This window comes from Mustela erminea, chromosome 8 (genome assembly GCF_009829155.1).
Source record: "Mustela erminea isolate mMusErm1 chromosome 8, mMusErm1.Pri, whole genome shotgun sequence".
Classification (NCBI taxonomy): Eukaryota; Metazoa; Chordata; class Mammalia; order Carnivora; family Mustelidae; genus Mustela; species Mustela erminea.
In genome coordinates, this window is record NC_045621.1 from 107684708 (window position 1) to 107709323 (window position 24616).

The 24616-nt window shown below is 39.3% G+C and overlaps 1 protein-coding gene across 2 annotated transcripts in view; it reads left to right on the forward strand.

Moving 5' to 3' along the window:
* The window catches only part of CNTNAP5 (contactin associated protein family member 5), an 825683-nt gene that overhangs the window by 567314 nt on the left and 233753 nt on the right, over positions 1-24616 (forward strand). The window lies entirely within an intron of this gene.

Here is a 24616-nt window from a genome sequence, read left to right on the forward strand (position 1 = left end):
ACAGTTGAGAGAATGAGAAGTTTCTTGAGCTCAACAGCCCTCGAAGAGAGCATTGAATTGTGGTATGGAGGTGGGAAGGAATGTTTCTGGGAAAGGGACCAGCATATGAGAAAGCACAAAGGATCTCAGCATATTCACAAAAGAACAGTGAGTTCTGTCCTGGTCAAGAGATGCAGAGGGAAGTGGTATCAGGCAAGGGGGCCAGCAGGGCAGGCAAGAACAGCCCTGTGTGTTTGTTTGTGTGTATGTTGCCTGGAGAGCGCATGTCTCAATGGAAATTACTCTTTTTAAATAGTCTGCTTTTAGAAAAATCAAAACAAGACAAAATGACAAACAAAGAAAACTTTACAACTGAAAGGGGCTTTTGTAAATTGTCCAGAGGGCTTTGTCAAAGCTCATGGATGCCTCTGGGAGTCAGTCATTTTTGTGAATATCTTCATCATTTTTTTCATCATTTTTTTCAGGCATGGATCTGGGGGCAGACCCTTGCGTATGCACACAGGCATACACACATGCACAAGCTGAGAATCATAAGGATATGGAATATCCAAGAATGGTGTCACAATCTGTTGCCTTAAGAAATTCACAATCCGGGCGCCTGGGTGGCTCAGTGGGTTAAGCCGCTGCCTTCGGCTCAGGTCATGATCTCAGAGTCCTGGGATCGAGTTCCGCATCGGGCTCTCTGCTCAGCAGAGAGCCTGCTTCCCTCTCTCTCTCTGCCTGCCTCTCCATCTACTTGTGATTTCTCTCTGTCAAATAAATAAATAAAAATCTTAAAAAAAAAAAAAAAAGAAATTCACAATCCCATGCCTGAAGGTTAGGAATTTTGAAAGGCTTGAGAAGATTAGACAGTGGAATGTCAACAAAGGAGAAGTGATAGAAGCCTAACTAAATATAACATTGTGGCTCACTGATCTAGAATCTTTAGGAAAGACGTTGTTCCACATAAGTGAATTTTCCAGATAACTGTCACTTATCCCTTTAAGCACCAAAAATGTTTTCAAAGAATTTTTAACTATTTGAAATGAAAATCTTTCTCAAATGGATTACACGCTTCCCTGCCTTCTTAAACAGAGAGTTCTGAACATAAAATGTAACCTTTTCTTGATGACTCAGGATCATCATTGTGAAAATCAATTATTGTACTCTCCTTGGATTCAGCCGTGCTCACAGGGCTGATTAGATCTAGGCATCGGTTGCTGTCCCTCTTCCCGTGTTCTTAGACGGTGCTGCTTAAGAGGCTCAGTGTGTATACTTGCTGGTATTTCTGTCCATCTGGCTGTCAAGCCTGTACCTGTCACTCTTGGCACTATTCAGAGTACCTATGTCTGGATAAAACAACCTACTCTCTTTTCACTGTGTGGCTTTTAGTTTTCTAAGGATTGGGTTTGATGGAATTTTTTTTTTTTAAAGATTTTATTTATTTATTTGACAGAGAGATCACAAGTAGGCAGAGAGGCAGGCAGAGAGAGAGAGAGAGAGAGAGGAGGGGGAAGCAGGCTCCCTGCTGAGCAGAGAGCCCGATGCGGGGTCCGATCCCAGGACCCTGGGATCATGACCTGAGCAGAAGGCAGAGGCTTAACCCACTGAGCCACCCAGGCGCCCCTGGGTTTGATGGAATTTTAACAAAAATGGGATTCTGTTCACTCTGACCATGGATTTCGTTTAGTCTATGTCTTATTATGTGATAACAGTTTGGTAATACTATTGCCTTTGCACACTTTTTCCCCCCTTAACTCCACTGTCATGAATTCCCTGAGCATATTCAAGTAGAAGGGCATGGATCTGGGGGCAGACCCTACTGAGAGTGACTCTGCCTCTTACTGCCTATAGAAACTTGTGCAAGTTGTTAAATTTCCACTAGTAATTTCAACACCTAAGCAATTTACCCCAAATCCTCAATTAATAAGGTTGGTATGAGGAGTGCAGGAAAAATGTACTCTGTACTCCTTGTACTGTGCCTGGTACTCATTAGGTGTTCAACAAATACCAGGGTCTTATTTCTTTCCTCCTTCACAGCTTCCATCCCAGCAGGGAAGGTCTAAATTTGCACTGTAATGAGAAGCAAGCTCAAAGGAACAGTTTATTTCTACTTTAATGGTGTAAATAGAATAATTATAATAATTGTAACTCATGCGTGCAGATAATCTCACCACCCAGAGACACCAGTGTTGGATTTAGTTGTGCATCGTTCCAGACACTTTCCCATTTTGTGCACATTCACAAAAACACAGTAAAAACATATTGTCTATACTTTGGGGTTGAGAATACTCATTAATCTTCTTTCCCCCATGCTTTATGAATCAAATGAGGTAGATGAAGGAAGATAATGGGCATGGGTACACAATGCTCCTTTTTTTTGCTGGGCTAGCTTACAGAACATGGTGTAGACCAGACACTGCGGTGTGGGGTATGGGACTGCAGACAGACAGCCCCACAGAGATGCGGGCCCAACCTCACATCCCTCAGTTCAGAGATGAGCACTGACTCATTTAGGCTTACCTCACAGAAACAGGGACAGAGACAACTATGTGCACTACTGTAGGCATGTGAATCCCAGAGCCATGGCCTAGTGTACTACCTTTGTTGAACTGCTATAACAGTGTGGAGGTTCTTCAAAAAAATGAAAATAGAGCTAACCTATGGCACAGAAATTGCATTAATGTATTTACCCCAACGATACAGATGTAGTGACAAGAAGGGGCTCATGCACTCCAATGTTCATAGCAGCAATGTCCACAATAGCCAAAATTTGGAAGGAGCCAAGATGTCCTTCAACAGAAGAATGGATAAAGAACATATGGTCCATATACAATGGAGTATTTCTCAGCCATCACAAAGGATGAATACCCAACTTTTACATCAACATGGATGGGACTAGAGGGGATTACGCTGAGTGAAATAAGTCAAGCAGAGAAAGTCAATTATCATATGGCTTCACTTACTTATGGATCATACAGAAGAGCATGGAGGACATTAGGAGAAGGAAAGGAAAAACGAAGGGGGTGAAATTGGAGAGGGAACAAACCATGAAAGACTATGGACTCCAGGGAAAAAACTGAGGATTTTAGAAGGGACGGGGTGTGGGAATGGGTTAGCCCCATGATGGGTATTAAGGAGGACATGTATTGCTTGGAGCACTGGTGTTACAGGTAAACAATGAATCATGGAACACTACATCAAAAAACTAATGATGTACTCTATGGTTAATAACATGACATAATAAAAATAAATAAATAAGCCTTGTTAAAAATATGACAGACTGATGGGCTTATAAAAACACAAATTTATGTTTCATAGTTCCAGAGGCTGGAAGTCCATGATCAATGTGCCAGGATGTGTGGATTCTGGTGAAGGCCCTCTTCAGGTCACTGACAACTCATTTTTTGTTATATCCTTACATGCCAGAAAGAGAGTGAAAGACCTTCTGGGAGTCCCTATTAGAAGGGGACTAATCCCATACATGAGGGCTCTACCTTCATGACTTAATCACCTTCCAGGGGGCCTCCTCCTAATACCATCATATTAAGGATTAAAATTGTGACATACGAATTTTAGAGGGACATTAATATTCAGTTGTTAATAGGCGCACACTTTCAAGGTTGTTTTCTTCGTCTATTTAGGCAATGCCTCTCCCATGGGGAAGACCACAGAAAAAAGGGGAGATGAGTAGAGTCCATCTCCTCCTTACCTACCTGCTGTGTGGAAGAGTGGAACAAGTCCCTCCCTTACCTGCCGAAGCCAGAGCCCCCCCTCCACTCTGTGATACTGTTTTATTACCTTATTTGTCTCACACACACACACACAGTACACATATCTTTCCATATTAGTGAATATGACCCTATATCATAATGTTTATTGACAACCGTCTTCCACTTTATGGACATACCACAACAGATATACAAAATGAACACATCTATTTTGGACCTTTAGTTCTCTCTCTCTCTTTTTTTCCAATACAGATGTGTAAGAACATTTTTTGCACAAAAATTTTGTGAACAAAACTGATTATATCCCCAGGATAAACTCCTTGAGGTGCCATTGCCAGGGTAAAAAGCGTACATATATTTAAGTTTTTTGCCATATTGACTTCGGCAACATATTAAGTTTATACCAGTTTATACTCCCAAGAATACTGTGGGATTGAGGACCCACTTGTCAGCAACATGTATCTTATTTTCCCTTTGGTATCTGAAAAATCGGAAGGGGGTCAAAGGCAATTATAGTTTTGTTTAATTAAAACAATGGATAGCATGGTTCCCTTAGGTTGTTGGAGGGAGATACTACTGGTCGTCAGGGTTAATAGAAGCTATAAAGTGTTATGAATTGTGGCTGCTGTGGACTTAAATCAATAAGGAGAGAATGTGGAGGATGCTTTATTTGCTATAGAGCCTCCTCCAGATTATACACAATGGACAACATAGAGAGGAAATAAAAGAAGACAAGATGAGGGAAAAATAAATAACTGTTCTAATGGCCACCAGTGACTAAGCATTTCTCATGTTAGTAGCTATGTCTGGGGAGCCATATAAGCATTATCTCTAATCCAGACAAGGGCTCTGCACAGTAAGGATTGGTATCCCCGTCTGGCATTTCAGGAAAGAGAACCTCAGAGAAAGGAACGTGTTGGATTAAGCTACACAGCTGGAGAGGGACAGATCAGGTTCTTGGGCTGGGCTGCACCCGTAGTCCAAACACCTCTGCTCTTTCTGATACCATGCAGATTTCAAAGGGCCAGAAGCTAGAGGGAAATCACTTGGTCAGGGTAAACATGAGTTTCTAAGATCTTCCTTATTTTGTAAGAAAATGTAGTAAAGACAGAGAAGAGGAGCCAGAGGGCTCTCCGCCAAGGCCCTGTGATTGTGAGGGTGGCTTGAATTAGGGCAAATTCCTGGGAAGCTACAAAAAGTTTCAGAATCCCTGCTGAGTGCAGGAGCTCCCAGGGCTCACGCACGCCTTCCCAGGGTGGCCCTGAGGACCCCACAACGGTATTCCCAGAGCCTCTTTCTGTCTGCTCTCAGCTCTGGCTTTGGTTCTATTCATCTGGAATAGAGAGGAAAATTAAGACAGGCAAGCTGAGTTCAGGCCTGGTTGGTTCACAACTGCGTATTTTTCATTCAGTCAGTACTGAACCATGACGCTGTCATTTTCTGACAGTTTCCTCTGATATTCTTCCCCAGAGCTGCTGATAAGCGCCAGCCAATGGAATGTGTCATCTGTCTCTTTAACTGAAGGTTTATGCTAGAAACTCTCCGAAGGACCAGGATTCCAAGCCACAGGGGTCCCTGGGAAAGGTGTCTTTGCTGTTCCCATGCATCATTTTGGTTGTCTTCCTTATGCTTCTACTTATTACTTTGAGCTTTATGCAGAGCTACAAAGTTTCCAAGACAAGAATCATCAGCCTGCCTGTGCTCGGGCACTTTGTCACCAGGAGAGGAGGGGTCCACTTGTCCTCAGGAACAAGGGCTGCCTTGTTGGAGCCCAGCCTTTGTCACCATCAGCATCTTCTTAGGAATTTTGCCCGAGGCCAGGGTCTCGGTAACATGTAATGAGTCATATGAAATAAAGTAGAACCCAGCTCAGGAAACACACAGAACATGCAGAAAGAAATATCGAATCCACAGTCTGGAGGATGCTTTAATCATGTGGCCAATGAGCTCTATAACCTACAACTTCCCCCTGCAAGGAAGACAAGATTGAAAAGGGCTTCGGAAGGTAATCACCTGGGGAAGCCCAATGCCCAGGTTCCTGCTGGGACTGAGGATAGAAGATTCTATCAATCCCAAATCTCTTCCATAGTCTCCATGGAACCATGACATTGCTCACTAGATTTCCTCAATAAAGTGTATCCGATGTATGTATCTTTTGTGTTTATACTCTGCATAGTAAACGTTTTTATTTGGGGATACCTTCCCAGGCATATTTATTTGGAAATACCCTCCCCAATAAAGCTGTGAGCTTTCTAAGGCAGATGTTAAAAGTCATATTTGAAATATGAAACCACTGAAATGGCTTGAAATATCTATGAAAATTGAGACTCCACTACTTTGAAATCTAATAGCTATAGGATAGCTTGAGCTGGAGTTTACCTTGGTTCTGAAAAGAAAGCATTTGCCAAGAAAACCTATCATATAAATAAGATTGCCATGAGGATTAGGTTCCTCGGTAGACCTAATTATTCAGTGCCATCAATGCTTCAGAGTCCTCATCTCCCTGCCTGTAATGGGTGAACATCATTCCTGTTCACTCATTCAGGTCGGCAGGGACTTGGGTGATTTCCTTCTGGGGTCACTTGTTTTATTGTTTTACCCAGTTGTGTTCCCATGGATTGGAAAGCACTGAAATCCTAATTAATTAATTAATTAATTAATATTTATTTAGAGAGGGAGGGGGGAGGCCAGGGCAAAGAGATAGAGAATCTTAAGCAGGCTCTACACCCAGCACAGAGCCTGACTTGACTCTATCTAATGACCCTGAGATCATGAGCTGAGACAAAATCAAGAGTTAGATGCTTAGCCAACTGAGCCCCTGAAATCATATTTCTTTTAAAGCCTTCCTAAACTTCCTATTTTCTTCTTTTCCCTTATTTAATGATACTTCAGTGTGTATGTGGCTAACTGGTTATATATAATATATATGTGATACATAGTTTAAATTATATATAAATATATAGTGTAGCATGTAGGAATATATTATATATACACACTATGCATTATAGTGTACATACTATACAATATATAATATGTGATTTATATATACTCACTATATACTTTTTACATCTCCAGATATATCTGTAAATGCACCTGTGTGTATAAACCCTCATGACTATCCTCGATATTTGGCTTAAGATGTGTACAAAAGAATGATCAGACTTAGAAATCTAGGTAAGGAATTGTGATGGAGAAAAGTCAAATTATGGATAGAAAAAAATGTAGTTTTTCAGGATATACTAGGTTTTATTAAACTTAAAAGTCTTTGTCCCCAGTATTTGTACAAAACATAATAAATTTACAGATGATTACATTTTCTTTCAAACAATAAGTATTTACTCATTTTTATTGTGACAAAAGTATTTTGTCACATACTTTTCTGTCCAGGGGGAATGAAATATTGAAAAAATGGAGTTCCTGCCTACCTGATTGTAGCAGGGTTATAAGAAAGATAGGCCAAACACACATGTGCACCCTCACCCCAAACATACTCAGTTCATGATGAACATAAGGAAGAATAGTCAAGAAGCAAAAGAAGATTGAAAATGAGCAGGCACTGGGAATTCTGCTTCATAAGGGGTAAGAAAGCCTCCTGGGCTAAGAGGGGTGCACCAGAGAGTCTTGGGTGAAGGGAGGGTGTGGGCCATGTGATATCCAGGACCGAAGATTCTAGGCAGAGGAATAGCAAGAGGGCCAAGTGTGCCTAGTGGGGAGAGATGAGGGAGTGAGAATGATAAGGGAATGAGCCTGGGGTGTCCAGAGACCGTATCATGACAGGCCTAGTGCTATGGATTTTATCCTAAGTGTGCAGGGAAGTCCTGAAACAATTAAGCAAAGGATTACTCTTCTTCTTCCTATTTTAAATCCAAAGACTCATGTCAGTTTATTTAAGTCAGGCTAAACTGGGTATCCATTTTTTGTTAGATCCATTTTAGGTCACTCCCTATGCCTAGTGAACTAGAAATAGCTATGAGCTCCCTGAGGACAAAAGCTTTGTCTTACACAGTCCTGATCCCTACAGTCTAGCACAGCACTGTCAGCAAAAGGCTTAGAGGTCCTTCTGGTTCCTTCTGTTTCCTGGAAGTACTTTTGTACTTGTTCCCTAATTACACTGAGTTGAGATTGCCTTGGCCCCTTCACCTACTATTTTACTGCTTTCCACTTCCCCAGACCGCACCCCCAAATCCTAGAGGTCTCTGTGGGAGCTGGAATCCTTGTCCTCTGAGAGCCCCTCCCTCCCTTCCTCCCTTCTTCTCTTTCTTCCTTCTCTCCTTCCTCTCTCCCTCCCTCCTCTCTCCATTCCTTCCGCCCTCCATTCCCTTCTTCCTTCCTTCTTATCTTCCTTCCTCCCTTCTTTCCATCCTCTGTCCTGCCCTCCCTTACTACAACACACACACACACACACACACACACGATACATAGATAGACAGATAGATGATAGAACTGATCCCAAAGTCCATCGTGGTCCTTTCCTTATGACATGCTGTCAACATACTACTTAAGAAGAAAAAGTCTCACAGAGGGAAGGAAAATAATAAAAGGAAGATTCAGGTACCCAAGAAAAATTTTATTTTTAAAATTATTAATTATTTTTTAAATTATTAATTATTATTAAATTAAATTATCAATTATTATGTAACAAACCACCATAAAACTTAGTACTTTAAAATGATGGGAACATCCATCTTGCCCATCCGTCTGCAATTTAGTCACGTGCCAGTAAGATTTGCCCATTCCTGCTTCAGCCTGGGTTGCAAGAAGCTGGGACCAGAGCTGCATCTGCAGTCATCAAGGGCTCACTCACTCGGTTGTCATGGCTGTTGGCTGTGTCCTTGGTTGGGCATGTGGTCTTTCCATGTGGCTGTTTGGTTTTCTCATAACAGAGGGGCTCAGGGACAAATGCCCCAAGAGAGAGAAGGACAGGTACTACCTATACTGCTTTTTCTTACCTAGTGTTGAAAGTCATGCATTATTATTTATGCCACTTTCTAATTAATAGAAGATGGCCAGTTAGGCTAGCCCACATTTAATAGGAGGCAAATTTCATTCCATCTTTTCACGGGGTGAGTGAATGAACCTATTTTAAGACTACCATGTCCTCTTCAGACTTTGGCATGGGTAGTTTAAGGAAATAGAGCAAATGGAGGGCAGAATCAGGAGGTCATATATCTCCAACCTGCACTCTGATGTCCTGCTGGCCATTGAACATTCAGTTCTAGTTTAGGCTAGAAACATGTCTGACTCTCCATTTTTCCTTCTTAGGGACTTCTGTTACCCTTGAAGTAGTATGGCTAAAATGTGTTTATAAGAGTTTTCCATAGGTCTTAAAAAATATAAGGAGACTATAACATGAATCAAGTCAGTGCATTTTACTGTGCATGAAAGCCACCTTTCCTAATGTCCTAATAATTCACTCTTGGTGTTTTGCTGGGGACATAAAGTCAAAATTAGAGGTGGGTGGATTTTACAAAGAAGACATACACCTTAGGGAAGCTAGAGATGTGGGTGTGTATCTAAGGAAAATAAAAACTGTCCCACATAAATTCAAGAGATGATAAGTGCCAGGTTGCAAATGAATTGCTTTCCAGACCATTAATTACTTTCATAGTCAATGTAGATTACTCAACTATCAACATTTGGACCCCACGTGAGACAAAGTTTTTATTTTTCTCACTACTCTATGAAAGAATGTGTTTGCCTAATTTATCTTGAATGTACTTATAGGATATAGGTTTTTTGTTTGTTTGTTTTTTCTACTCTTAAGACATAGTACACTAGCAGCAACATGAAAAGAGCATGAATTTTGAATCACAGAGAATTGTATGAAATTTTACTTTTTCTACTTCTTGGCTCTGAGAATGTGAGCATGTTACATGGACTTTCTGAGCCTCTGTTTTCTTAGCTACAAATGTAATAATGATAGATACTATGTCTTGCTTATAGTAGACATTCAAAATACTATGTTTTTTTTGTCAGTATTTTATCATACTTTCAAAAGAGCAAGGAGAATATTAGTTCTCCTAGCTGTCAGGAGAGGGTCTCAGAATCCAGCTATATGTCTGGTGAAAAAAATGAATTTGGGGATCTGCCTCTTGTTGGTTTATGGGCATACTTACTTTTAAATTGAAGGTTAGGTATTTGTAAATGTGATATGTATCCATCTAATAGCACTGTTGAAAGTGGTAAAGTTAAGTCTGTGTTCACTCCCTCGCCGCTAACCACTCAACTCCAATCATCTTTCTATTTTTCTCATTTCAGTAAATGTCTCCATCCAGGTTCTCAAGCCCAAAATCTAGGGCTAATTCCCTCATCATCATTCCCCTTCCGATCCAGTCTATCAACAATACTGACTCATCAGTCAGTCCTGACTCTGACCCCAGCCTCTTCCCTTACTTCCACTGGTTTCACTTAAGTTCAGAACTCATCCTCTCCAGACTGGACAAGTGCATCATATCTCTGCTTCTCTCCTGTCACACCCTTACCCCACCTTGCTACAGTTTCTATCTCACAGCGGACAATGTAATGGTCTTTCCAAAATGAGGTTGTATAAATCTGACTTTAAATCCTTCTCCGTGCCCTTGAAACAGAATCCTGACTCCTTACCATGGCCCAGAGAGCTCTGCAGGCTGAGCCCACTCCCCAGTTCCTGTCCTCCCACCTGCTCCCTAAACATAGCCCGATATCCTTGTATTCTGCTTCCTGCCAAAATAACCCTCTACATCTTAAACTGATGCACTAGCCACTCTCCCTATTCAAAACTTTCATTCCTCTTCCCATGCTTAGCTCTCAGCTTCAGTTTTACACACATACACACTATGATTCTTTATAGCACTTCATTCTATTTTAGTATTCTGTGTAGATGTTATTACTGCCCATTATTTTCTATTTGTTTATTGTGTATCTCTGTCAGTAGAATGTGAGCTTCATGAAGGAGAGAATTTTTTGACTAACTCAACATTTTGCACCCCAAATGCTGAGAATAATAGCTGACACCTAGCAAACATTTAGTTAGTAGATGTTGAATAGAAGATTCCACCTCAATTAATGGTATCACTAATGTCCATATTACATTAGAGGACCCAGGATAAAGCAAGCACATTTCACTAAGCCTGCTACAGAAACCCTTGCAAGCAGAGAGCAGTTTGTGAATGGGAAGGGCGGGACTGGAAGGTCGGAGACACTGTCCCACTTCTGGCTCCGGGAGAGTCTCTCTGTGACCTTGAACAACTTTCTTATATTTTAATGGGTCTCAAGTTCCTCTTCTTTATTTTTTTATTTATTTATTTTTTAGGTTTTATTTATTTACTTGAGAGTGAGAGAGCATAAGAGGGGAGAGGGTTAGAGGGAGAAGCAGACTCCCTGCTGAGCAGGGAACCCAATGCAGGACTCGATCTCAGGACTCCAGGATCATGACCTAAGTTGAAGGCAGTCAGTTAACCAACTGAGCCACCCAGCTGTCCCAAGTTTCTCTTCTTTAATCCTAGTGGGTTATATATGATTTTCTCCAAGTGTCCTTCCCACTGTGACACCTCATGACTGTATTAGCTACTACAAAGTGAGTTAAAAAACACATTACAGTTTATTACTTTCTTGTTACCATAACAAACTAGAGGAGTTGGTAAAACACACAAACACACACACACAGAAAGAAAGAGAGAGAGAGAGAGAGAGAGAGACCTTTCTGACTCTTAAGACAATGAAATATGGTGATTTATTTATTTGGTAGGTGACATTTTTAATACCTTCATACACCTGAACTTCTCAGAATGTATTTTCCATATGGTAATACTGATTTGTATAGATAACATGTGAAACTTCCCCAAGGTCCTAACAAGTCAAGAGTAGTGGAGATAACAGTTTCTTGCCTTATAGTATGTACACATGTATCAGAGTATTCATTTTATAAACACCTCAGTGATTGTGAGGTAATATAGAGATGTTATGATACCAGCTGCACTCATGAGGCCTGCCAGTCTACACAGACTTTGTGCATAATGGCATCTCATCTTCTCATGGAGAGTTAGGGCTGATGCTGGATTTCTTTCCTGCCTGGGCCCTCACAGGAATGCATTATGGCATTTTTATTCCTCCATGCCTTCCTGAGTGTGTGCGTGTGTGCATGTCCATGTGCAAGCCCTTGTGTGTAGGATTTTATGAGAAATACCAAGTTGTGTTCTGGGTAGTGTAGAGATGTCAAGCCATAATCTTAGTATTGCACAGTGGAAACATTTTAGGTTCTAAAGACATAGATAGATAGATGATAGATAGATAGATAGATAGATAGATAGATGATAGATAGCTGATAAAAATAAAAATACTGAGCTTCCCCACTCTGCCACTTCCCTGCTGAATGGCTGTTGCCAGGCCATATAACCAAAATCTTGAGGCATTTTCTCATCTGCAAAATAAGTAATATATTAACCCAGTTTGAGACTTTTTCATGGATAGCCATGATTTTGTAAATGGGTTTCCCATAGTGGCTACTACAATTTAAAGAGCCTGTGCCCTTGTCAGTAGAGCTAGAGACAATATTTATAAGTCAGAAAGATAGAGAAAGCTCTGGAAAGGAAAAATCAATTCTGCTTAAATGAATCTCAGAGATCCATGGAAAAGAATCACTTCTTTTTAGACACAGCTTGGGTAGTAGTCACTGTGATGGGGAAGGGCATGGAGGGAGACCATTCTTAGGGAATGAGGGAGAGTAATATTTAGGAATGAAGCAGTTGAGGCTGTTACTGCTTATTTCAGTGAGGGGAACAGAGGATGAAAAAGAAAATAGTTAGGAAGGATGGAGAACATTCTGTGTTGTAGATACTTTGCAACATGTTTCTGTAGATGAACTCCATTACCTTCATTCGTGGAGTGTGATATAATAGGAAGATTAGCCATGTGGTTATAAAGAAACCTGACTAGATCAGGAGGAGACTATTGACAAGGAGACAAGTTAGGTCTATCTCACTGTCAAAGAAAGAGGTAAAAAGTGTGGGGACATAGAAATAGGAAGGGAGGGGTACCTGGGTGGCTCTGTCAGTTAAGCTTCTGCCTTCAGCTCAGGTCATGATCCTGGGGTGCTGGGATCAAGCCCCACGTCTGGTTCCTTGCTCAGTGGGGAACCAGCTTTTCCCTGTGCCTCTGCCTGCCACTCACCCTGCTTGTGCTCTCTCTCTCTCTCACTCTCTCTCTCTGTGTCAAATAAATAAATAAAATCTTAAAAAAAAGAAATAAGAAGACAAAAGAATGATTGCTCTTGATGAACAAAATAGACTTAAGCAATGCTATTCAATGGAAACTTTGCAAGTTTCTAATAGCTACAATTTAAACATAAAAAGAAATAGATGAAATGAATTTAATACTATGTATTATTTGTGACAATATATCCCAAATAGTATCCATTTGATGTGTAATCAGCAAAGGAAAATTATTAATATTTATTTAATATCATTTTTATTCCACATCTTCAAAATCTGGTGCACATTTTGCTTTTACAACACATTTTAATTCACATTGACCACATTTCAAGAGCTGAATAATTACATGCAACTAGTGGCTTCCATATTGGATAGTGCTGTTCAAAAAAATATTTTCATTCTGTATAAGTCTTTCAATGCAAGACCAATAAACAGAAACACTGGAGTTAAGAAGCTGGAGGGAGTTGATTCTAGTAGGGAATAAATTAGATTTTGATTAGATACGTTGATTTCGAGATGTGGGGTGGGCAGTCAGGTCAATAGGTGGTGCTGAAGCCTGAGGCTAGAGATCAGAAGTGATAGTGTGGCGAGCAACCAGAGTAGGAGGCATCAGGTACATTAAAGAGCGCAGGACAGGCATGCAGCTAAGGGAAAGCATGTATGTGGCGAGCGGGGGGTGGGGTGGGGTGGTACAAGAATGCTGTAAGCAGTGAGAATAGAGACCCGAGTTCATGTGATAAAGGAAGCATTGTAGTAGGCAAACAATGCCTGAGCCCTGGAGCTCATGTAAGTGCAGAAAGCAAATGCGCTTAGCAACAGTCACAGAAATATTGTAGGGGGGGAGTCTCTGCAGCTCTAAGGATGGTTTACTATAAGGAATCTATACTCTCATGGGTTGGAAAGTTGGTTTAAAGGCACAGAGGGGGTCCAAAGCCCCTCCATCCAGATGTGGAAGACCAGTCAACAAAAGAATCAAGAAATACCACTATTACTAATTATTATAATAATAACAACCCCAACAGTGATGTCTGTACCTGCTATCTGCTAACATATGTTTATGTACATATGTATGTAATACGGATGTATACATACAAACATATATATGTGTGTGTACGTATATTTACATGCACACAATTTTATATTCTCACGTGAACCACTGAATAAGATGTTATTATTCCAGGTATATGAACGAGGGAATGGAGACTTCAAGGTAAATAACTCGCCCTAGGTCTTACAGGGAAGATCCTAATAGCTCTAACTTCAAAACTAATACTCCTGATGTCAAGAGAAGAGGAAGGAAAAGCAGGATTAAGATCCTGAGTCCAGATACCTTGTTCTGAGTGCTGGTTCTGCCAATGAAGAGGGCTCTCTCTGAAGAGAGCATATTGGTATAGGCTACATGAAGTTTACTGCAATATGTCATGTGTATATACATATGTAAAACAAACCCACTTACATATACCTATATATGATATGATATATGATATATGATATTCAAGCCTTTACATATATACATACTTGTATATGATATATGTGCATACATATTGTGTATATATACATTTTTCTGTTCAGGTTCCTAATAATCTCCATGTAGGAGATACTTAAAATACTTGGAAAAAAGAAAAGGAGCAACATTTGCATTAAGCCTAGCTTTTGAATCTAAAAACTTTAATGTGCCAGGATTTTTAATACATGTTTTTAATTCCTGGTATACACGGATTGTATAACCATCTCATTTAATCTTTATGATCCCATCTCAAAGGTTTTTACTGATAAACAAAAAAGGTTCAAAGAGATAAAGTAAGAACAGCATGACACTATCCATATCTGAAAAAAATATAAATGAATCTAATAAAACCTGTTGTGATTAAATTCGGTTTGATAGACAAATGAAAGTAATCTTTGTCTGCTACTCAGATGCCAGTTATACAACGTCCCTGAACTGAATCAAGTCAAGGCTGGATTTTGCCTAGTAAGCCAGTATTATATGTATAGTCAGGTAACTACAAAATCTATCTGGGCAATCGTTTCATAAGATGTCCCCAAGAATAGAAAACTAATTCTCTCTGTGAACACGTCACTGACAGGGGAAAGAAGTCAGATAAGGAGAAAATCAGAAATGAAGTTGCTGACACTCCAACAATACATCTGTATATTCAGCAACGTTTTTGGATTGAGTTTAGAAAGGATAAAACGTTGCAATTTGGAGTAGTTGCAGAAAACACCTTGGGAAGATTAAGCCAGAGGAAGGAAGGAAGGAGGGAAGGAAAGTAGGAAGGAAGGAAGGAAGGAAGGCAAGAAGGGAGAGAAAAATAGGTGGCAAGGGAGAGAGGGTGGGTGGGGAGAGAAAGAAAAACTACTCTCTGGGGAATTGTCTCTGAAGTAGAATCCTGTAGTCTGTCTCATCAAATAGATTCTCAACTTGGAGGCATGATTCTGGGCAAAAAGCCCTATGTGATCCTCCCATGGGCTCAAGTTATGATGGTGAAAATGAATCCATGACAATAGACATGCACATGACAACTAATCTAAACAGCTTATCTTACAATGAGTTTCTTAAAGGGAGAAATGAATATGGTGGCAGTAGGAGCCCAGAGAGGGCAATTTTTTGGCAGCTGAGAGGCACAGAGGACATCCATTTCCTCAGTGGCAGAATTGAAATAAACATTCTTTTCTTTTTTTTTTTTTTAAGATTTTTTTTTTTAATATTTATCTATTTGACAGAGAGAGAGAGAGAGAGAGAACAAGCAGGAAGAGTAGCAGGCAGAGGGAGTAGGAAAAGCAAGTACCCTGCAGAAGAGGAAGCCCAGCGTGGGGCTTGATCCCAGGACCCTGGGATCGTGACCTGAGCCAAAGGCAGATGTTGAACCAACTGAGCCACGCAGGCACCCCTGAAAAATATTTTCCAAGTGAGACTTTTCCATCTCTGAGTTTTTAAGAATAGCTACTTGGTCTTACTCATTTCTGAACATTTCTAGAGCCTTGTCTGATGCCTGACAAAAAGTAGGTGCTCAACATTATTTCTTGCCTGTGAAAATCATGTGAGAATATGATTTTTTAAAAAAGTACTTTCCTTTATCAGATAGGATAGGCTAAATAGCTGATGATCTCATCAGGGAGTGGCTGTTGGCTCTACTCTGTGTCTTCTTCCTGCATGACCCAGAGATGAAGTAGCTCCCCTCAGGGGTCTCTGGTCACCTTGGAAGAGGAAAAGACAACTCTGGAGTGCTTCAAAGCTGCTACAGCCTGGGGTGTCATATGTCACTTTTGTTTGCAATTCATTGCCCGGAATGAAATATTTAGGAGAGGACAAATAATTTTCCCTCAAAACTTTTGAGTTTCTTGGCTAAGACCCCTTTAAGAAAAGACAGATGAACAGGAGAAAAATAAACAGAAGTTTATCAACATGTTTCTCATGTATACATAGGAGATGTTAAGGGAAAAATGGACAATTCAAAGAAATGGCTTAGAACTCTTGCTTATATGGTACCTTCAGTAAAGAATGGTCAATCTGTGGAGAAGTGATAAGACAAAGGAAAACAGTTTTAGGTTTCCAAGTGTAAAGATAAAGGCTAGTTAGTAAAATTTGTTATGCAGATTCCTCTGGTGCCTTATCTAGGCTGAGAGGGTCTGATGTTGTTTCCAAATGGTTAACTTTTGTCCTCCTGGCAAAGAAGTAAGTAGGGATACTTTTGTAAATTTGTGCCCTTCTTTCAGGCAAATTTAGAGAGGATGGGGAGCTTTGTCTGTCTCTCCTTCTCAGTTACCTTCAGCTCAAAATAATCCTTAGGGCAAATGGCATATTTTGAAGTGGCATGTTGGGCTAACCTTCAAATACCTATAACCCCAAGGGGACCAGGAAGTATAATGCCACCATATGCCCGGAAGGTGAAGAAACAGAAATAATTGGTGCATAGCCTCAATGCCTATCACACACCAGGGGAGGGGGAAAGGGAAGAACAGGTGCAAAAAAGCAAAAAGAAAGTCATATCCACATTGAATTGAAATAAAAGAGTATGCTTGCAACATCACTTTTCTCTTCTCATCGACTACAAGATGTTTTATTTTTTTAATGTAAGACACACCAAAAAGAAAAGTGTATCAGATCTCTAAACTACTATAATCTATTTTGAAACCTGAAAGTTTATTTATAGATCTTCACGTATGAATATATATAGCATGAATTTCGGTTTCAGCGAAGATGAAATATTTGATTAATATCAAAATTAGCTTTACTATTTAATAAGTATTACAGTTTTAGTGTTAGTTCATGGTAATGTCAACAAAAATTGTAGGGTTAATATTTAGAAAGTATTATAATCCTTTTTTTTTTAAATCAAAGCAAATTTTCATGTTTAATTATGTAATTAGTCAAGAAGCCCTAACATATGTGTGGATAAAAAATGTGTCTGTATACATGTGTTGATGTATAGTTGAAAACATTATATATTTTTTGATTCACACAAATGTTTTGATTCACAGAAATGTCACTCAAATGTGTTACTTTTATGAATCTGTTTGGCTCTGAAATATCATTCTTATGTGTGTGTATTTGTGCAAATGTATAGAACAGGACCTCACAGTGCCCTGTTGATGTGGTTTCCCCCATGCTCTGAAAGCTAGCATTCTCACTCTGGCATCTGGAGAGCTGACAAAGCAGATGGTGCTGGACACTTTTTGCCAACAGGGCTGGTGCACCGTACTGCAAATGCCTCAGGGCGACAAGCGCACCACTGGGCCATCTTGCCCTGAGGACATTCCAGTAGCTCGGGTTACTCTCCCACAGTGGCCTCTTCTGCTGCTCCATATTTTATGTTTAGGGGAGTTGCTTTGATATTTCAAAAATTTCAAATGTGTTCAGGTGATTGGGCATGAACTGCAGCGAAGAACCAAAGGGAGATTATTACTCTGGTTGTTATAAGATAAACATTTAATGGCAGCTAAAAGTGCTTTCTGAAAAATATTTGGGGAACACTAAAATGACCAGGCAGTTAGAGGCTGGTAGAAATCCCTCCATACCAGGAAGAACTTTAAACGTTGTGGTGAAGATTAACCAATAAATGAAGGGGTGGTTCATGCTGCAAGGAATTTAAATGTGTCTGAAGGGTCAGATTACGTATTGACTGAATAGCAACAGGAAAACAACCCTACTTCCTGCTAAATGAAAGACAGAAGGGTGAAGTCTCTGTGCTGTCTCTGAGTATCCTTTATTCCACGCAGCTGGGCTCTGGGTGCCACAGAATCACGTGCCCTTGATTTGAAGATTCAGGCCTCTGGTGTCTCAGCAATAGCGTGTTTCTCCCAGTTTCAGTACTAAGCCTGCTCCATCCCACCTGCTCTGTGGTATTATTTTGGTCAAAGTAAGTTAATTCCTGCCCCTGTTATTCATCAGTGCCCTTGGGTCTTTGGGAGATATGTTCTTCCCTGCCTCAGGGCCATGCTAATTTCATTTCTCATCCTCCATCGTGCCTGAATACACAGTTTACCTAAAGGTTAAGAATTATGAGTCTAATTAAGAGGATGGAGCAATTCCACTACATTAACATTAATAGTGCATGGAAAGCACTCCCCATGGCTTCATTTTTTAAGCAGTAGCTATTTCTATGTCTCTTCTCTCTTTCCTATTTTTCCTTCCTGCACCACTTAATGATAATCTAATGGTAGCAATGGCACCTATGTTGATAGAAGAGAAAAGGTGATAATTGTTCCTGCCTATCTTTTTCTCATTCCCCCACTGCTAAGGGCAGCGTCCTTGAGACAGGTTTGTTTTACTGATCAAAGGCAGTCCATGGGAAAAGAGGCCCAAAGGAACGGGGAATTGTCAAGAAAGCTCTGCTGCAGACAAATATGATGGAACTCATTCATCAAGTGATAAAATGTGAACTTCTCTTTCATCCTGGATTTGAAAGGTCATTATTGTGAAGAGTCAGTTTTATAAAGGTTAAAAGTAAGTGACCGAAGGTGATGTATCCTGGAATCCCCTGGCCGTGGAACACTGCCCGCATCAGGCTCTCATGCCCTGCTTCAAGTTTAAACAACTAACAGGGCCTCTGAACCAGTAGAGAAAGCATGCTTCAGTCATGCGTCTGTCCAGAAAATCCTTGGGCATCAGGAGCTTCCGCAAGGAGCAGGCCTGGAATTCCCACTCTGTTGTAGATTTCCTTCAGATTTTCCTCAGGGGGCCTGCAAAGGAGGGACTAAGGTCTGAGATCTTTACCTACTAATTGAAAGGTTTAGGAGCAACTATTTAGCATGACATGTGTTCCAGAGGCATTGAGAGGAAAATAACAAATTGAACATATGTCGAATCATTACTAGAAGGAAAAAAATTGTCCAGGAAACTGGATGATATGGAGTGAGATTTCAAAAATGTTTTATTTATCAAGACTTGGCAGGCTGCAGCTTATCTTCCCCTCATGGGTGCCTTCTTGTCCTCATTTATTTATGTACTATCCTTACATATTATTCATTAATCTATCATTATTTAAATATTATTTATTTATTATCTTATTTTCCTCCATGGGTTTTTCCTGATACTATATACTTGAGCTCAGGGATTCACAAAGCATGAAATGCAAGAATATTTGATGTGGTATTTGGACTTTTCATAAATATTATTTGTATTTTTATTTTAATATATGTTAGAAGAAATGCATACAATTAACATATCAACCACATGATTTTAAATCTCTTGTTATTAAGCGAATAGTATAAGTTGAAAAGAAGTTAGTAAATTTTTCTAAAGATTTTAGTTGTTGAGAGAGAGGTAGGCAAAGGGAAATTCAGGCTCCTCACTGAGCAAGGAACCCGAAGCAGGACTCTATCCCAGGACTCTGGGATTATGACCTGAGTTGAAGGCAGATGCTTAACCAACTGAGCCATCAGGTGTCCCAGAAGCTGGTAAACTTAAGGTAAATTAATTTTTTTAAAAAATTTGCAAAATAATAGTGCAGGTAACAAACTCAAATTTGGTACTGCTATGACAGAAGGAGTTAGTATTTGGATGCTTTTCCTTCCCCAACAGCTTAGCTGTGTTACACTACCATGTCTTACTCATTCTTGGTCCCACTTCCAGAGTTCCCTGTCCCATACAGCACTGCTGGTGACATTTCTCCTTCCCCAGGTCTACTCCCCTGTGAAGCCCATTCTGGTATGTGTGGGCCAAGTTAGTGTCTGCTCTTCTTGGCTCTTTTTACTTGGTTCATATGGTCACTGTATTAAGTGTCCACTTTTGTTGAAACGGGTTGCATACTTACAGCAAATGGTGTTCATTTATATATTCCTAATGTATAGACCTGCATTTAGAAAATACTACATAATTTGTTTTGAATACAAAACTGATTTATCTAAGAACTTCTCTTAGGAAGCGTGCCAATGAGCTTCACAGTTGACTAATTTCATGGGGATGACAGAAGATCTTCTCTTGATGTAGCAGTGATGTGGCAGCCCCAGTCTAAAATACATGCTTCACTTGATATTGAAGATGCCTCACCTTCCTACCTGACTGTGCTTTCACTATTCTTCACTGGTTCTTTCTTTTCTCCTCACAACTGAAATGAGGGGTCATCCTTGGGGATCAGTCCTTGGCTCTCTTCTTCTCCTTTGGGGTTACAGTCTGTTCACATGCTGGAGATTCTCAAATTTAGACCTCCAACCAAGATTCCTTTTCTGATTGTAAGATTCACATACCCACCTGCCTACTGGTCTTGTGTCCAAAAATAATTTTCTGGGAGTGCCTTGGGGCCTCAGTTGGTTAAATGCCTGCCTTACACTCAGGTCATGAACTCAGGGTCCTGGGATAGAGTCCTGCATTGGGCTCCCTACTCAGTGAGGAGTCTGCTTCTCCCTCTCCCTCTGCTGCTCTCCCTGCTTGAACTCTCTCTTTCTCAAGTAAATAAATAAAATCTTAAAGAGATAACAAAAAATAATTTTCTGATCTTCCTCCTCCACATCTACTGTCCAGTATTCTTGCCCAGCTCTATAAAAGGCAACTTAACTCTGTCGAGTGCTAACACTGAAAAACCCTGCAATTATACCTTGATCCCTCTTTTTCCCAGGCCTGAATCCCACTGACTGTGACCAAAATATATAGGGAATTTAACCACTCTCACCACCACACTGGTCACTCCCCGGGGTCTAAGATGCATCATCTCTCATTAGGATTATAACTGGATTTACTTGCTTCTTCCTAATACACTCTTCAGTTTGTTCTCAACATACATGTCACTGTGTGTTTCTTCCCGACACAATGATTCAGTGTTTCTCTGTCTCACTTAAAGTAAGCCTAGGGACTTCTCGGGCCTTCCATATTTTGGAACCACTTGATTCCTTTAGCAACTTATTACCTTCTCTTTTTTCAATTGTAATCATCCTACCGGGAAGGGAGTGATGATATCATTATGGTTTTTGGTTTGCATTTCTTTAACAGTTAATGATGTCAATCATCTTTTCATGTATTTGTTGGTCATTTGGATATCTTCTTTGGAGAAATATTTCCTCAATATTTCCTCTTTGCCCATTTTTTAGTGGGGTTGTCTTTTTGTCATTGAGTGCTAAGAGTTACTTACAAATTCTGGACACTAGACTCTTACAGATTGAAACTGTATTTTCTGCATTCCCTAATTCACTTTTTTCATGGTATGTGTCCTTTATTGTAAGATTTCTAATGAAGTCTAATTTCTCTGTTTCATCCTTTGTTGTTTGAAATTTTGGTTTCCAATTCTTGTTCCTCTACCTGCAAAGTTCTTTTCCAATTTACCACATGCCTTACTACTTTATCTCTTCCAGAACGTGGCATAAATGCAACTTCCTACCAGGGCCTTCACTATTCACCTTATTTAAAATGGTAAACCTTCCTGGCCTCAGCACTCCCTATCCCATTTTCCTGTTCTCTTTTTCTCAATCAGTCATTTTCTCATGATACGATTTACTGACTTATGTGTACATAGAGACTTCAGCTAAATAAGGCAATTTTAGTGGCTGATAATATTCTGCCCCAGTTCTCGTGCCTGGAGCAGAGCCTGTTCCAGAGGAGGTGATCATTATACTGACTGGTAAGAGAGTTCATCCTGTCACCAGAGAGCTGCTTCTCCCTGTGGGTAAGCAATTTTATGTCTTCTTGCTCACCTATCTTTGACTTCCAAGTATTACATCATCATTGGTGTAATTATCAGCATAATTATCACTACCAAGTAATATTTAGAAAGGTTCCACCTCCTCATGGTGCTAAGCTAAGTATAGCTATGGAAGCATGCATCTGGGACTTTCCAGGACAACCTCGATTTAAAAATAAATTTATTAAACAATGTAACCCAGTTTTCCCTCAAAAAAAAAAAAAAAAGGCCTAAGAGATAGCAATTTTCCATCACTGCTTATGAGCTGAGCTTCTGACCTGACATCAGTGTCATGGGTCTCCTAAGCTACAGTTTCCTCATCTATAAAATGAGGTTGATGTAAGGATTAAGGAAAATCATTTCTCACAATGGGAACTGTGTGCTCAGTTTCATTCACTGGTGAGACAGGCACAGAATACTTAAAATAGTAGCTATTATAAGAAGTATTAAGCTTATTAGTAATAATAACTGTGATGTCTTGGTTGAAGAATTGGAGTACTCAGTCTGAAAGCACTACATCATCTTAAAAAAATTAACTTGTGCTCAGAATGTGCTTTCTTAATGGATTTAATTTAGTGATTACAATAGCAGTGATGGTACTGATGATCATCATTAAAATGATAGATACTGAATTAAGAATCCACAGTTCCTGATTGGGTAGTAGTTAATACAGTGTCATAAACTATGTCAAGGTATTTGTGAGATACATTTCTTTTCTGCCTATTTGCCTGAGTTCCTAAATATTTCAACTAACTTATGTTTTTTTAAGGCCCCATGTGAAGGTACATGTCATGGTCCAAATAAGGTTTGTTTGTCGGGACCCATAAACAAAATAAAGTATGTACCGGGATAATGAAAGCAGAATCCAGTTGTTGAATACCTACTCTGTGCTAGAAAGCCAGGCTAATTATTTTGTGCTTTAGGTAACATAATCATCACATATTTTATAGAGAAGCACCTTAGGCACAGAAAAAAAAAAAAAAAAAAGGAATTGCTGCAGTACATAGCTATAAAGGGAAAGTGGAAATTTCAACTCAGTTTTTTTTTTTTTTCCTGATTCCAAAGCTCTAAAATATTTTCATAATGATGAGGTGCTATTTTTTTTTAACAGTTTTATTAAAATAAATTTAACAGGCCATAAAATTTGGCCAAAGTCTATAGTTTGTGGTTTGGGGTATATTTAGAGTGGTAAACATCACCATAGTTTAATTTTAGAACATTTTTTAACATCCCAGAATAACACCACCTATATATTTACAGTCATTGTCCACTGCTTCTTTGCCCACAATGCCCCAACCCCAGGCAAATACTAATCTACTTTCTGTACTAACATATTTACCTGTTCTAGACATTTCATGTAAATGTAATCAAGCAATGTGTGATTTTTTTTTGTAACTGGATTTTTTAACTTAGCATAATGTTTTTAAAATTAGTTCACATTATAGGGTGTGTCAGTATTTTATTATTTTCTATTGCTAATTAATAATCCATACATTATTAATGCTTTATTAATATATGGATATACCACATTTTATTTATCCATTTCTCAGGTTATGAACATTTTAAATTATTCCCACATTTTTGGCTATTATGAATAATGCCATTGTAAACATTAAGGCCAAAATAGGTTTTCCTTTCTCTCGGATTATATGCATAGGAGTAAAATAAGTGGGTCATATAGAAATTATATTTTTAGCCCTTTGAGGAACTGCAAAACCATTTTCCAAAGCTGCTGAACCATTTTATGTATCCATCAGCTGTGTAGGAGTTTTCCAACTTCAACAGCTTTTTGCCAACATGTGTTATTGTCCGTCTTGCTTATTTTAGTTGATTGAGAGGGTGTGAAGTGAGATCTCATTGAAGTTTTGATTGTCATATTTCTCAGTCACTAATGTTGACCAACATTATGTGCTACTGAGAACTTTAAGATCTTCTTTAGATAAATGTCTATATAAATTATTAATCTATCTTTAAACCACATTATTTGTTTTTTTCATTTTTTACTTGTAAGTGTTCTTTATATAATCTGGAGAATACTTCATTACTAGATTTACCATTTGAAAAATCTCTTTCCCATCTGTAAGATGCAGTTTTACTTCTTGATAGTGAACTTTGATGTTCAGTTTTTTGTTTTTGCTTTGTTTTATTTTAATTTCAGTGAAGTCCAAATTACCTATATGTGCTTTTGTCTCTTGTTTTTGATGTCATATGTTAAGAAACCATTGTTTAGACCAATACTTCAGATTTTTTTTCTATGTTTTCCTCTAGAATTTTTATAGTTTCAGCTCCTAAATTAAGAGTTATGACCCAATTTCACTTAATTTTTGTTTATGGTGTGAGGTAGGGGTTGACTTTATACTGACACCATTTGTTTAAAGGGCTAGTATTTCCCATTGTGTGGTCTTTGTGCCCTTGTCAAAGATTATTTGATCATAAATGCAGAGGTTTATCTCTACACTCTTGATTATATTCCATTGGTCTATTTGTCCTTAATCCAAAATCACAGTCTCAATTACTATAGTACTGGACTAGGTTGTGATACGGATAAATACTAGTCCTTTAACCATTAAATCCCTTTCAAAATTGGTTTGGCTATTTTATGGCT